This window comes from Bidens hawaiensis, unplaced genomic scaffold (genome assembly GCF_021521415.1).
Source record: "Bidens hawaiensis isolate Kalapana, Puna unplaced genomic scaffold, B.hawaiensis_p1.1 tig00002825_1, whole genome shotgun sequence".
NCBI classification, from domain to species: domain Eukaryota; kingdom Viridiplantae; phylum Streptophyta; class Magnoliopsida; order Asterales; family Asteraceae; genus Bidens; species Bidens hawaiensis.
Window position 1 is genome coordinate 1,745,489 of NW_027491152.1, and position 15,555 is coordinate 1,761,043.

General features: G+C 35.2%; 2 pseudogenes; both read right to left on the reverse strand.

The window, feature by feature from the left end:
• Positions 1–6,162: 6,162 nt before the first annotated feature.
• LOC143621284 (riboflavin synthase pseudogene) lies at positions 6,163–7,039 on the reverse strand (annotated as a pseudogene).
• A 1,009-nt stretch (positions 7,040–8,048) lies between these two features.
• Positions 8,049–15,274, reverse strand: LOC143621285 (DNA-directed RNA polymerase II subunit RPB2-like; annotated as a pseudogene).
• Positions 15,275–15,555: the final 281 nt, after the last annotated feature.

Genomic DNA, 15,555 nt, shown 5'->3' on the forward strand with positions numbered 1-15,555 from the left:
AACTTGAACAAAAACTTGTGTTCAATTAAATGTACACGAAGATGCTCCTTTTCATGTTCGTTCAGTTCATTTACATGCCAGAAGATCAAGCTTAAATAGGTAAATTAAACAAAGTCAAGTAAGCAAATGACAAGTGGTGTGTGATAATTAAAGGGTTTGGGTGTTCAAAATTAACATGATTCAGTTTCTGCAAACAGGTACGTGTATGGAAACTTTTTCTACATATGAAACATTGTGTAGATCTCTTTTGAAAATCACATGAATATGGTTACACAGTAGTAGAATGTAATCATCTGAACTATTTCTCAAAATAATGATTAAACCTAAATAAGTAATTTATTAAGAAATACTTTACAGTAGCTTAAAAACTAAATCCTTATTATTAATTATACCATAATACTATTAAATATTAAATACTTAGATTTGTTTATGAAATAAGGGTAGAAAGGATAGAATATCGTACCTGATTGATTGCATTGAGAGACTAAATATCGAAAGCGAAGTTGACGACGATGAAGATGAGATCAGCCTCCAATGGTCGTCGGCGAACGCTATCCCTCTCTTATCTAAATCTGAAGACTTGCATGTCTCTTTGTTTGTGTAGCACACATGTGCAGACAAAAGAATTTTTTCCAACTTCCAACTGGGCGTGTTCCAAATAGAAATATGCGTGAGGTTAACGCTAAATAGAAAAGCATCATCCAAATTCGGGTGAGACGCAATAGAAAACATTAAATTCAAATACAATAAAAACAAAATGAACGATAACGATTTCACATAATGTTTCAAACCCTTAATGTTTACACGATAGTGATTTTACCCGATTCGTTGAACCAAAACTTGATAATGGAAAACGTAAAGACCTTCTTTCAAACTCAACTGGACCCAGTCCCGACATGTCACAAATGGACACAAACCAACCTCTAGTCAATCCATGTACTGCAACATAGAAAACAAAAGAGATAAATGTAATTAAAACTTAAAACAAAAATATAAAATCAAATAAGAAAATAGTTAGATAGATACCTTGGGGTCAGTTACAGCCAAAATCACAGCATAATCCGCATCTATAGCCGTTTTTGGTGATATCAAACATCAGCTTGCATATGTTTTTGATCTCAGGATTCGGAAAAATTTCACAAATAAGCATGAGAAATAAGGCGAATGAAACTCCATATCTTTGATATCAGGATTCTGAAAAATTTCACAAATAAGCATGAGAAATAAGACGAATGAAACTCCATATCTCTTTATCTCTGGGAGGACAACTAATAAAAAGAAAAGAAGAAAGAAGAAACACATACACATGTTGAATTATAAAACAATAATCACAAATAAAAACACAATCATAAGAAACATAACCTTGTGACCAAAATCACATTCAGTAGCAACTCCTAAGATTTTAAATATATTATATGAGAAATGAAAATGCATATGATGAGAAATGTAAGAACTCCATAACTTGATTCAATCAGTTAACTTACAAATTTTTACAAACCAAAGAATCCTAACTCCTAAATGTCTTGTCTTTTAAAATTTATTTTAATAAGACCTCTACACTTTAAAGATCAATATACAACCAATCCTAAAAACATAACACAAGATCTATAACTGTATTAAATTAATAAAAAGGCTTATAAGTAAAGATTCACAAGATACCAAATTAAAAATCATTAGATATATTTTTTAATTCTTAAAATCATGATATAAAAGGACATGTACTGATAAACCTATGATATATACATTTTATTCTCTTTGTATCTCTATCTTTCTCGTATATCGGCATTTCTATGTTATTAAAAATTCATTCCATGTATAGTTACCACAATTTTTTTGTTAAGGTTATTAAAGATTTATTCCATGTATAGCATACAACAACATTTCTATCCAAGCATTCCAGTTTGACTTTATACAAATTTGGGCAACTTGCATTTCAATTATTTCTGCACAACATTATTACTTTTTATAATACCTTGTTTGTACGAGTTGTGCTTGATAACTTGTTGAATTCTGCAATTTTTTTTTACAACTTTACCTATATAAATCATACATCTTTTTTTTGGACATCTTGCATATAAGCCCAATGAGCCAAACCGTGAAACCAAACTGGATCCAAAGTGTTAATAACGGTTTGGTTTGGACGTTTGGTGCGGTTTAAGAATTTTACGGTTTGGTTTTGGTTTGAAAAACCAAAAACCATTACTAACTTGAACATCTTGTTAATTACACTAAGCTATTTTGCAAATACAGATGAACCTAAAAAATATTTGCAGGGTGAATCGTTTTTCTCAATTCCATGAAGAAATAGTAATCATACATGTAAAGTTTATTCAAAATGAAATTACATCATCAAAGCCAATTATCAAAATATGAACTGTCCAAACATTTATTTAAATTTACATATTATTTTATTTGTAGAATAGCATTATAAACCCTATCAAACATTCACAATACATCTAAGTATAACATAACACACGAATTATATAAACTATTAATCAGCTCCAAATTATGATCAAAAACCTTACAAAACAAATTTCAAACAGGAAAACAAAACAATATTCTCGTTCATATATAATTGCAAGTATAAAAAAGCCATACATCAATGTAATCTTAAATAAAAAAGCATGTAAACAAAATTTAACATAAATGCATAAAATTGCAAGTAAGAACATACCTATTGTTGTCTTTGCCATTATAAAACCTGGTCCACCATTTTTGAGAATGAACTTCGTGAAAGTGTAGCTTGCATTTTCTACTATTTTTCTACCCTTTTCACCTAACAATTAATGGAGAGATTTTGAAACCAATAATTAAATGAAAGTGATATGTGTACAACATAAAGATATAATGAAAATAGACTTGATTTGTGTCGGATCTTGGTCGCCGGAAAGTCGATTTCACGGCCGGACCGTAACTGTCGCTATCAAAAAAGGTTAATGATGAAACGATTACTGTGTTTGAGCATATTATGGAAAATAGGGTTCCAGATCTGAGAAGAGAAGGAGAGAGGAGGATGCGATATTTACCAATATCAATTGTGTTCGATATTTACCAGATAAACCAGATAGTCGACCCTCGATTTCGACATTTCTTTGCCGGTGATATCCGATGATTTCAGGAGAATATAATCAGATCAACTCTCTACCGGATTCACCGCCTTTTTAAGGAACCGGTGACAAAGAAACAAAGAAAATATCCATAGAAAGAAAAGAGGAAATAGATCTAGGGTTAAGAGAGAGAGTACTGATCTGTATTTCTTTCAAAATTTGAATTCTTGAAAATCTCAACAAGGTTTAAAGAATTTCTTCCAGAGGAAGCTTTGTAAAAAAATGAGGCGTGCACATCTTCATTAGCGAACACGATAGTAAATGAATTATGGTTGTGACACGTGACACGTGTCAGAGCATGTTTTCATTTATTTTAGGAAAGTCTAGAATAAAAACCCACTCCAGTTGAGAAAACCCTGGAAACTCAATTTATGTGGTTTAAAATGCATCCACATAGGCATGTGTATTATTTAAATTATTATATTGAAGAAGGTTAGTATGGTAATTTAACATTTTTTCTTTATCTCTCTTCTATCCCATAGATACGTACATTCAGCACCACCACCACCAGATTATTTGTTTCTCTTTCTTCAAAACTTAAAACCTCCAACAACAAATCTTAACATCTCTCCACCAAGATCAAGTTCCGGCCCCTCTACGACACCATCCACCACCGCCGCACACCACCTTAGCACCACCACCGCTTGCGATCGCCACACTATCAAATCTGCAATTTCTCTCTACCAAGATTAAGATCGGCCTCTCTACAACACCTCCACCGCCGCCACACACCACCTCAGGACTACCACCGCTTGCGGCTGCCACACCACCGGATCTGCAATTTCTCTTTACCAAGATCAAGATCTGGCCCCTCTCCAATACCATTCACCGCGGCCGCACACCACCGCTTGACGGATCTGTCTCCGGTGAGTTTGTACTCTACCACAGATCTGAACAACCCATAACTCGCCTCTCTCTCCTAAGATGAGTTTGTTTTTTGTCGGGTTTAAATGAGATCTAAGATCCAAATGATAGTCATTCCTAAGAGGAGTTTGTTTTTTTGTCATAATATTCTTGGTATATGGATTTTTTTCAATATGTTGTTTACTGATTATGGCGTATTTGATGCTTTATTTTAATGATAAAGTATGAGTTTGTTGTGTTGTGAGTCTTGGGATTTAAATGAGATCTAAGATATCATGAACGGATCGTTTATTATTGACACAAATTTATATACGTGTAATGATGTGAATTGATATATGTTGAACAATATCTCATATGCAAGTTTTTTTGTTGATATACGATGAACAAGATCTCATATGCAAGTGAAATACGATGTTTAAAAAATAACATATGTTTTCTTTAGTTAATTAACATATGTTTTCTTATTAACGTATGTTTTTTAAAAAATAACATATGTTTTCTTTATATTATTAACATATGTTTTTAAAAAAATAACATATGTTTTCTTTATACAATTAACATATGTTTTTTTATACATTTTTCTTATTCCCTTGACTTAATGTTGTTACAAGTAACATATGTTTTTTACATAATTAACATATGTTTTTCTTTGAACATATGTTTTTTACAATAAATAACATATGTTTTTAAACAAGTAACATTTTTTTATTTATACAATTAACATATATTTTATATTACTTTCAGACGGAAACCCGATAAGAGATCAGTTTGTGCTGTGACGGATTTTCAAAGAGTGCCGAAAAAACGCAAATTCGTTTAAAACCTGACAGGATCTTATAAAAAGAGAGAGATAGAGAGAGAGGAGAAAGAGAAAAGAAGAGTATAAAAGAGAAAAAATAGGAAAGATAATATTGATTTGATAGAGGAAAGAGAAAAGTAAAAAGTAAAAAGTGGTTATAGTGAATTTACTACCCTTTTTGTATTATTTTAAATGTTTATTGAAATTGATTTTAGTTTTTTATTCACTTTTAATATGGACCACACAAATCAATAGAATTATTTGAATATGTGGTCTAGGTAGAGTTTACATGGTTTTCACAACTCAACCATGTTTTCATTATGACCCAACTCTATATATATATATATATAGGAGCGATCACATCGCGACGCATAAGATTTTTATATTTTTGTTTATATATATTATATATATAGAGAGAGAGAGAGAGGGAGAGAAAGATATATATTGATTTTTATTGTTATTATATTTTTAATAAATAGGTAAATGACTCATTAGTCAAACGCTGCAAGACAAACGCTAATGGACAAACGCTGCAAGATTTATAAACGTAAAGGATAAAGCATATCAATTTTAAAGATAAAGAACCATGAGTGAAATTTGGTACAAAAGAACAAATTTTTTAATACTGTCTACAAACAATGATTGAGGTTGAAACAAAACAAAAACAGGTTTCAAATAGGATTTGTAGAACAAAATCAACAAAAACTAATAGCAAGTAACTTGCTATAATCAATCAGGTACGTGACTTTTCAAAAATCTTGTTGCCTTTTAAACTTCACAGGTTTAACGGGTTTTGACATTTCTGGCAGATATAGAACAGACCCGGACCGTGACCCATTTTGCTATGATTTGCGAAACCGGAACCCAGACACGGTTTTTAATCCGGGTATGTTTGGCAGGTCGGGTACACGGGTTTGGCGGGTACGACCTGTGAGATGCTCACCCCTACCAACGAAGATCATGGACAGAATATTCGCTTCAACGACACATACAACAGTGCTCACTTCAATCTGCATGGAGCTGGTCTGCTTTATGAGATCACTTCGCGTCACACTAAAACACCTCAGGCACACCTTTTAAAACCAATGCGATATGTATAAATTATTTTATCTGCGTCTAAACTTAAACCCATACATAATTTAACTTAATGCCGCCTATTCACAGGCAATATCAGAATCAATACATGTAACTACAATCTGCCATTTTGACATATGTACTTGTTTTGTTATCAAAGCATGTGTCAAATTCCAACTTCCAGAGTAAGAATTAATAGTGGAGCATGTTCTCATTTTGATAGTACAAACCAACACAAGATTACAGAACCATTATTCAAAACTTATAATTGTAAAAACTTGAATTACATAACACACGATACCCGCAACTTTTTAGCTCAAATTCAAACTAAAAACTGAAAACAAAGTACCTCCAATGTGATCAATCATCATCATCTTGATTTAATACTTTCTACAAACCCGCTGCTAAGCAGCCTCTCGACATACTTCCCCAATATATCCACCTCCAAATTCACCTTCTGCCCAACTTTCTTCAACGGTATAACAACCTTCTGTTGCGTATACTCGACCAACACGAAGTTAAAACACGCCTCATCGTCGAACACCTTCACCACCGTCAGACTCGTCCCATCCACCGCAATAAACCCTTTCGGCACAATAAACTTCAAAATCTCCCACGAGGTCTTCACCTTAACCCACAGTGAATCCCCCTCGGGTTCCATCGACACAATCTCCCCCGTCCCATCCACATGCCCCTGCACAAAATGCCCGCCCATCCGAGTGGACGGTTTCACCGCCCGCTCCAAATTCACAACCATCCCCCTCTCCAGCTCAATCAGCGACGTCTTTCGCAACGTCTCGGGCGCCAACCCGACTTTGAACTCGGAGCGTTGGGAGTCGAATTCGGTTACGGTTAAACAGGTGCCGTTCACGGCAATGCTGTCGCCAAGATTAACGTCTTCCAGGATGGTTGGTGCGTGGATTAGCATGTCGAATGATTGACCGGAGTCGTCGAAACCCAATTGCTTGACTTGACCCATTTCTTCGACGATTCCGGTGAAGAGTGATTTGATTTGGGTATTTTTGTAGGGGTTAGGATTAGGGTTTAGTGATTTGGATCTGAATCTGTGAGTGAGATTTGGTTTGGGCTTGAGACTGGATGAGGTAAACGGGTGGGCTTTGTGAATCGGTAGTCTTGATGTTGTTTTGGTTAGGGTTTTGGAGATTGAGGCAGCAGCCATGGATGATGAATACATCGCCATTGGTGCTGGTGCAGTGAGTGATTGAAACAAGTGATAAAATTATATTTTTCAACTTTATAATTACCTTTCCTTTTTCAAGTACGTTTTATTTATTTGTTTTTTTTCTTCTGAATATGATATTATGATGAAATTCACCTTTTTGTCGAATCACCACCGTGACGCCCGTCTTTGATATCGACCAAATTCATGTCAAATCACCACCGTAACGCCCGTCTTTTTTGTTTTAAATATGTAACTTGACAAAACTATTTTTTTTGTTTTGTCCTAACCATTATAAACATAACTGGTACTGATTAAATTCGTGTTGACTCGTCGCAACATCGACAGTGTTTTTCCAACCGAATAAACATTGTTTTAAGTATGTTAGCTTTTTTGTATCATATGTTATACAAGTGTCACTATTATTCTAGGAGTTTACTCATTTGTGTTTTGGGTTTAATATCAATACCGGTACAAACCTAACTGATTAAAATGCTGAATATAATAATATTAAAGTGAAATCAAATGGTTAAAAATTGTGAACAAACCGAACGAAAACAAACGGGGACATGCTCGCATGTTCATGTCCGTTCATTTAACTTAACCGAACACAAACAATTAAACAGACCGATTTCTTGTTCATGTTCGTTCATAATATTAAACGTGTATTAGAGTTCAACTGGTGATTTGGTGATGTTCGTTAGAAAAACTTATTTATCTTCCTTTACGTTCATTTATATTTGTTCATTCATGTTCACTGACTGCTCCTTTTAAAAATAATAAAATTACATAGTTTAATGGACTAAACGAACATAAACACACGGACTTAAACAAACAAGCATAAACGAACATTAACAAACATAAATGAAGAAACATGTGTTCATGGTTCTTCTATAATTAAATGAACAAAACTTTTTGTTCATATTCGTTTGTTTATTAAATAAACGAATATAAACGAACCTCCACCTCAACAGTTTACCAACTGTTAAATTAATATTCGGTTCATTTACAGGCCTAAAAAATGTTATGATCGGATCTTCTGATCCTTGGTTGACTTAACTTTAGTCAACAACCTTGGAGCTATGCCCATTGACATTAATTCTTGAATAAGAAGCTTGCAAGCATATGGCAAATGTATCTGAACAATCTCAGTTTTATTCTTGCAACTTTTACACTCAAACGTAACTTTCTTTAAATTGGTGAGCGCGATCAGGCCACAACACTCGCAAACATGAATCCTGTAAGCGTCGCTTTGGTCAAATAATCGCTCTTTCAAGAAATGGGCCGCTCCATGAGCGATCATGCAATCACGCTCCATTTCACCAAACCTTAGGCCACCATAACGAGACCGGCCCTCGGCTGGCTGCCTTGTCAGGATCTGAACCGGGCCTCGCCCTCGTGAATGGATCTTGTCATCCACCATGTGTTTCAACCTTTGGTAGTATGTCGGACCAAAGAATATCATGTTTGTCATTCTACGACCTGTGTGCCTGTTGTACATGGTCTCGAAACCACGCATTTGATAACCGCATTTGTGTAGTGCTTTGCTAATACTATCCACCTAAAATATGCACAATTATTATAGGCCCTGACTAAAGAAACACCACTGACACGCTATAGTATGCACATACCAGTGACGTTTCAAATGGGCCGTATTGCTTCCAAAAATGGTCATACGGGTTGTATATATGACAGATAAAAAAATTGTCATATGGCTTGTATGACTGTATGAGGTGCCATATGAGATGGTGCTCGCCATATCATACAGCCCGTATGATGTATTTGAGTGACATAAATGATTGATGTTACCATTAACAAAGTCATACAACATGTATGACTGTTTTCGCCATATCATACAGTCTGTATGACATGACACTATGACAGGTATGCTGATGTACATATTTGGGACAGTGCCTCTCTTTAACATCACCCTTATTATTACTTCTCTTTGTTATAACTTGGTTGACTTTTATGCAAACTTTTAATAGTATCATATGCTTACAGTGACATCAGTGAATGGAGTGGCGTCTCCTTCTTTTCCCATGTGAGCAGCAACTTTGCCCATGATGCACTCGATGAGTTGACCGATGGTCATACGAGAAGGGATAGCATGCGGGTTCACAATGATGCCGGGAGCGATGCCTTCAATGGTCCATGGCATGTCTTCTTGTGTGTAAGTCATCCCAACCGTCCCTTTCTGTCCATGCCTACTGCTAAATTTATCTCCTATTTGAGGGATCCTAACCGACCTCATTCGGATTTTAACAAACCGTAATCCATCTGCATTTGTTGTCAAGCAAACCTACCAAATTCAAAATTTTCATGCTTCACAAACTCAGAATGAATAATCATTTAAACGAGTCGTTTGGGGCATGAAATGAACCTGATCTACAACTCCACTCTCACTGTGTCTCAAACTTGTGCTATGATCAGTTTGTTTATACCTTGAAGCTTGACCTGGCCCGTCATCTTGCGGGACTGGACTCGTTTTTCCAATGATGACATCATCACCAGAGACTCGCGTGCCCTGACAGCAGGAAATCGATTTAAGATTAGCTATAGTTGACATAATAATTACGTAATATATAACTCACAGGAGGTGCAAAACCATCATCATCCAGCTTGTCATAACATCCATGTCTCATTCCCTGCAGTGTAAATAAGCGTGACATAATCTCTCGGTTTTGTTATAAAATGAAATGATAAGTATATATGCTAACCGTTGTGGTGTCCCGATTAGGACAACAAAAATCCTCTTTGACCAAAGTTCCCATCTTTTTTTCATCCCTATTATTATTATTATTATTATTATACAAAGTTCAACACAAGGTGCAGATATATAATTTTATTTGGTTGTATAAACATTACCTATATGAACGGAAGAACAGTGAACGAAAGAATCCCCGGTCTATGGAAGATTGATTCATGATAACAGAATCTTCTTGGTTATATCCGGAGTAACAAGCAATTGCAACAATAGCATTCTGTTGATGGTCAAATTCAGATGTATTTACAAGTTGAAGATAAAAAAAATTGAATTTAGCAGTCGGTAATTACAATGCCTGCTGGAAGCTGCCTGAAATGCAAATGCTCCATAGCTCTAGTGGTCACTAAAGGCTTCTGAGGATAATATAGAACATAGGCTGATGTGTCCTGACAATCACAAGAAAAGAAATCAAACATATTTTCACAATGAATAACAAAAGTCGACTTATCTTGCATACTGATAAACATCTTACCATCCTGGTCTGGTAAGTAGTGACGTACATACCCATCGCCTGCTTTCCCATTGCTGATTGATATGTGTTACGAGGCGACTGCGTCATTAAAATATTTTAAATATACACAGACACCAAAGAAATAAAACAAAATGAATTACCTGATTGTGGTCAGGAAATGGAATGATAGAAGCACAAACACCCAATATTAATGATGGATGTATCTCACAGTGGGTGTATGTTTCAGAATAAGCATCATCCGGGTTTGTTCTTGATTGTATAAGATCCTAAACAGAATAAAAGAAAGCATAAATTCAGTTACTTCAGTTATAAAATTAGTTACACGCAGCTAACAAAAATACGAGTTTTGTACTTTTGTTAACTAATACATTTATGGTCATAGAGATCATAGTAGTCTCCTCTTCCTCAGTATCAACATACTCGATAAAACCTTTTGCCACAAGATCATGCCACCCGCATTCCTCGACAGATTCCTTAAATAATATAACAAGACGATGTTAAATTGTACATAATATAACTAAAAGATTTATCAAGAGTATGAAATCAGGAAGTAAACACCCTTTGCTGCAAAGCTGTTATATCTCTTTTCTTTATGAGCAGTTTTTGTTTCTCCACAATAAACAATGGCCGACTGCAGCGCCCGTAGTCTGTATAAAGCCTCAGTTCTTTTAATCGAATGTCTCGTATCACTCCAACTTCAGTGTTTACATCAACCTAAAATATCAAAAATTCAGTAAACATTTCTATTATTTTAACACCACCTTAATAGCCGTGTTAAGTTATTAAAGAGAATATATAAGCTACAGTTTATTGTTATATAATAACCACAGTTAGAAATTATAATAACCACAGCCAGGTTTTCACGATTCTGTAAAGATAATAAGCAATAAGAAACTTGCACCTGTCGCCTTAGCTGTCTCAGGGTCCTCACAAGGAGCTCGGGGTTGCGGTGGATCCCTACCCAACTACCATTAACAAAGATTTTTGTAGATTGAGGTATAACTGCAGGTGGTATTTCCTATAAAAGAAGCAGGTCATTTGCAATAAGATTATTATAATATATATATATATTTTTATTTAAAAGAAGAAAATCAAAAAGAGAAAATGACCTCAAAACCTTCCATGCTCCATTCATCCAAAAACTCAAGGATGGGATTTGCTGCTGATCCAACTGTTATGTACACCATTAATGCCAGATTCTTTACCAGTCCACATGCCTTTATATTTTGAAGCACAAAATATTATCGAGAAATCTGCATTTTGTCTCCCTGGTTTATATAGTCGTGCGATGGGTTAACCCCTGAAAACTTATTTGCGAAGTTTCTACCTTCATGTTTTTTATAATTGTAATATAAGCCCCTAGTTGAGTGTATTGAGCCCCTGGTTGAGGGTATTTTAGTAATTAGACAAATAATAATAATATCTAATAATAATAATCTAATAATAATAACAATAATAGTAATAATAATACTAGCAGTTCATCATCATCATCATCATTATCATCATCTCAACCATTATCATCATCTTCTCAACTCTCTCATCCCTTCCCCGTCGCCACCGTCGCTGTCGTCGTCCACCGGAAACTTCCCACCACCAAACCCATAAGTTTTATACAATAATTTTACAAAAAGAGCATAGATCTAGATCTAAGGTGTGGATGAGATTTGAAAAGAAATATGGTGATGCCACTTTGGTGAGCAATAATGGTAGCGCATGGTGTTTGGTGAGTAGTGATGTGATGATGGATGTTGAAGATGTGAAAAGGGGCGAAATCCGATTTTCCGGCAAAGAGGTACGGTGACGAGTGAAGAAGATGGGTGGTGGTGATGAAGATAAAGATATGAGTAGTGGGTATGTTGATTTCCGGCAACATGTTCGTGATTTTCCGGCTACGGTGGTGGTGGTGTGGCGAAGGAATGGTGGTGACGGCGGCGGTGATGGGTTGCGGGTGAAGAAGATGAAGATGAAGATATGAGTTTGTGTTTGAATGATGATGTTAATTTATGTATTTGTATAAGATTTATGGGTTAGGGTTCTTAGAAGGAGATGGTGTTCTTGATTTTTTGGGTTTGTGTTTGTGTTAGGGTTCTTGATGTTGTTGATTTTCTGGGTTTATGTGTTTTGATTTTCTGGGTTTATGTGTTGATGTTCTTAATGTGTTTGAATGTTAATGATGAAGATGAAGGGTATAATGGTCATTTAACAAATTATTTAACACTGCAGGGAGTCATCTGTTCATAATAAACACTGCAGGGATCCAAAAAACCCGCCCAGTAAACACAGGTGCGCAAAATGCGCAAATTAGTTTTCAGGGGCTATTCCGTCTTCCGTCGATATAAACCAGGGAGACAAATTGCAGATTTCTCATATTAATATTAATATGTTAATAAAATGTAAAAAAATAAACCGATGAATGCTTATAAATATGGAATGAAATGAGTATTACTTGTCCTTCAGGTGTTTCTGTAGGACACATCATGCCCCAATGTGAGTTATGCAGCTGACGCGGCTTTGCCAGTTTACCTTGTCGTCCAATTGGTGAGTTTAATCTACGCAAATGGGACAGTGTCGATGCATACGTTAATCGATTCAACACCTGAATGCAAACATTATAAAAGTGAAAGGTTATAAAAAAAATATTATCCAAAAAGAAATATAAAATGACCTGTGAAACTCCAGCTCTTGACCCTGCTGAGTTAACTTGCCCCCAGTTCCCCGTGGCAAGAGAGTACTTAAGACCGCTAGTAATCGTTTTCGCTTTAATTGCAAATTGTAAGTTAACATCTTTCCCAGTATCAACACTCTACCTCATCCACGTAACTTCATTCATCATTAGGCATTAAAAATAATACTTTTTCGATAGAAAAGCTGATTAAGCAAGGAAAATAATGAACCTTCTGGACATATGATCGCACATCGCGTGTGAGCTTCCTGAATAACTGAATCGGTTATCAAAACCAAGTTCTAATAAGAATAGAAAGTTAAAAAGTTAAAAACAATCAACTCAAAAAAGTTTTATGAAAAAAACGGACCATACGAAACAAGCTTCCAACTAAAGGACCCGCGAGGTCCAGCCTTTTGTTTCTATAATGATCTCTATTATCTTGTTGCCTTCTTCCAAGTGCACATAACAAAAGTCTATGGATAATGTAACTGTTGAAGAAAACATCGTTAATCTTGTCACTATCTAATTTACAACATAAGCACATGTTATGAATATTTTAATACCCAAAATAGTAAGCTTTCTTGGTCTCACAATACTCGCCTACGCCAACATGTGGCAGCATCTCCCTTTGAAGGATCTCTTTCGCGTACCTAAAAGTATATTAATAAAAAAACTATATCTTAATAAAGATAGTTAAAAATTGCATACTTGATTCTTTTCTCTTTTGGGGTACCAGTTGTAGATCCCCTCTTTCCAATATAATCAAGAGCCACCTGTTGGTTTTGAATAACAAATGCCTCTTCTAAAGATGATCTAAGTAGCTCCATCATTTGAGTATCAAAAAAATCATAACAGATATGTTCCAGTATATCTTTATCTGCAACAAAACCCAATGCCCGAAACACAATAATTATCAGGATTTCAGTACGAATGTAAGGTAAAGTAGCCCAGATATATTGCCCTGAAGATCCTGCATTTAAACCAATAAAGGGTAATCAATTATCATTATAACTATCACTATTTACTGTATTTACCTCTTTGCTACCAGAACGGGAAAGCATACAGACAAACATCCCGCTTGGGGTTTTGTTTTGTGATTGAGAAACTGATCGGACTTCAGCCGCGTATGAGTATTTATTAGGTTGCCTTTTCTTGAACACATACACATGGTTTGTGCTCATCTTTTCTTGATCTATTAAAACTTTTTCACTTGCATTAATAATGAAATATCCTCCTTGATCAAAGGGACACTCTCCAAGCTCTGTCAAGTCCTTCTCAGATGTCTGATACAAACTACAGTAGCTTGAACGGAGCATTATTGGCACCTGCATGCATGTAATATTCAAGAAATCCAACTAGAGTGGGAAACACAAGGTAGAATTTGGGCTATCGGTGGAGTTACAGGCTGTGGAAAAAAATAGCTTAACGAGGCGGATCATATGGCAAATGCTATACAAAGTTTGGTCCAACTACTGGACCCGAATTTCATCATTTGGAGCTACGATTACGTAATTTGAAGATTTCCTCAAATTTTGCAATTTTCAATAATCCCTTTTCGAGTGTAAAATGTGTAAATCATTGATATTGCGTATATTTTTGCACGTTTATTTGTGTCTTTTAACCTCAATATCGTCATTTGAGATTTGACAAATTTCCTACCTATAAAAGGGACATGATGTAACTTGTAAGGTTTATTCATTTAGCAGTACACTACTTTCTTTAAGGATCAATATGTTATCTTTTGTGCTTCCGCTCTACGTCATTATTGAAGTAAAAAGTTTATACAGATTATAATCTCATACCTTGCCTATGAAAACTTTAGGAAATTCTTGCGTTTCAGCGACTTCCTCGTAGTCATGACCTTTTTTAATGACTCTTTTCGTAACATCAACGTATAATGGCGAAGAATATGTCACATTTCTTAACTTAGCCACTTTGGGATACAAAGAAGCAGTTTCTCCATCTGATTCTGTCATCATGGGATTACTCAGGTATATCTGACCAAATCTGATTCTATAAATGGTCTGCATAATAAATATATAATGTCTCTTTCAACAACAAAAAAAAACACCATGCATATTAATAACATTACAAATGTTAATTTTAAACGATCAAATCCGCATAATTAACCTCAACGAAATCTGAATGTCGTCCCGGATTGTGTTGTGATTCAGGACGGATCTCGATATCACCAGTCTCATCAACAATCTCTTGCATGGTGTTTTGTATGAACTCATCAAATGAATCTAATTGTTGTCTCACCAACCCTTTATCTTCAAAATAAGCACTGATCACTGCCCATGCATCATCCTGAGCAATCTCCTGGGATTCATCATCTTCATCCATAAGATTAATATTATTACCTGATTCATCGCATCTGTTTCGATTAACGTACGGTTCATTCCCATAATACCCACCATCGTACATGTTTCTGGTCTTTGACTTTTTGATTCAATATTGACAACTGGTTTTGTATTACTCTCGTTTTGTGTTTCAAAGGAGTTTTGTCGGGAAGATTGGTGGGGTTGTTTGAAAGCAAAGGCGAGTTCAAGTATAAGGTTTTAGTGAATCACAAAGATGGTCCCTTGACTATTTATCAATATTCATTTTCTATCCTTGATTTTATT